Source organism: Sinocyclocheilus grahami, unplaced genomic scaffold (assembly GCF_001515645.1).
Source record: "Sinocyclocheilus grahami isolate Dianchi unplaced genomic scaffold, SAMN03320097.WGS_v1.1 scaffold577.1, whole genome shotgun sequence".
Classification (NCBI taxonomy): domain Eukaryota; kingdom Metazoa; phylum Chordata; class Actinopteri; order Cypriniformes; family Cyprinidae; genus Sinocyclocheilus; species Sinocyclocheilus grahami.
Genome location: NW_015505756.1, coordinates 225,108 through 226,408, shown reverse-complemented (window position 1 = coordinate 226,408; position 1,301 = coordinate 225,108). Strand labels below are relative to the sequence as shown.

The 1,301-nt window shown below is 39.4% G+C and overlaps 1 protein-coding gene across 1 annotated transcript in view; it reads right to left on the bottom strand.

Moving 5' to 3' along the window:
* Positions 1–1,301, bottom strand: part of LOC107556734 (neurexophilin-2) — a 71,223-nt gene that overhangs the window by 39,629 nt on the left and 30,293 nt on the right. The gene's annotated exons all lie outside the window — the stretch shown is intronic.

Here is a 1,301-nt window from a genome sequence, read left to right as displayed (position 1 = left end):
GAGCCGTGTGAGGCACTTTTTATGATGGATGGATGCGCTTTATTGGACTTCTTTCGGACTACTGAAAAATAACACCCATTCACTGCTATTATAAAGCTTGGAAGATCCAGGACGTTTTTAAATAACTCTTTCGTTGTATTCGTCTGAAAAACGAAAGTCATGTACACCTAGGATGGCTTGAGGGTGAGTAAATCCATGATGGTGAGTGGGGGGAGTGCAGGGGGTTTTCTCCTGAAGTCCACGATCATCTCCACTGTTTTGAGCGTGTTCAGCTCCAGGTTGTTAAGACTGCACCAGACAGCCAACTCTTTAACCTCCTGTCTGTAAGCAGACTCGTCTCCGTCCTTGATGAGACCGATGACTGTAGTGTCGTCTGCAAACTTCAGGAGCTTGACAGAGGGGCCAGTAGAGGCAGAGCCCATTCATGCCCAGATTTCTGAGCCAAGTGGATTTTGAATGCAGCTTCCAAAAGACAAAAAATAGCCAAATAATATTTTTATATATTTGATACAATCACACCAGTGTGATTAGATCGTTCAGTGCGGCACAGCATCAGCTGCTAAATTAAAATCTGCATTCACGCTTTGGCTGGCGCTGAGCCAGAGACAGGCGTGTTTGTACAGCGCTGAGCATTGTAACCAATCATACACGATTCTGTTGAGCTTATGAATGCAATGACCAATCAGAGACGTTCAGATGAGTCATCGCTGAAACGCGGTGTTTTGTTCACTTGCTCGCTGATTGAATTATCTGGTGAATATATATATAGTAAGATATTCATTTACCAGTGTGAACAGTTTTAGTGATTATAATAGGAGTTTTTGAGAGTGCCTGAACTCTGGCTAGACTGAATGAAAATGTTATTTAAATGTTCTTTACTCGCTGTAAAATGAAAGTGTTATAATTAGTAACTTACAATATTGTTATTAAATTCACATTAAATGCAAAGTCAGTCGTATTAAAACAATTTTATGGCATGACACCCATATCTGGTTCTTAAGTAAAAATAAGTAAAAATTGTATGTGTAGTTAATAAATTACACTATTAGTCTACTTTGCCCATCACCATTTATTGATCAAATAACATATCTATATAAGTTGCAAAACGCATTTACTTAGGCTACACATATTTGAGAATCAAGATATTTCCTAATATAGTTAACACATTTGGAAATATTTCAAATAAAAAGGAAAAAAAGAAATAAAACATAAGCCTATATCAGTTATAAAGTGCTATACACCCCCCCCCCCCCCCGGGCCCCCCCAAAAACATTGAGTGATGACCCCCCCCCGGAGGGGAG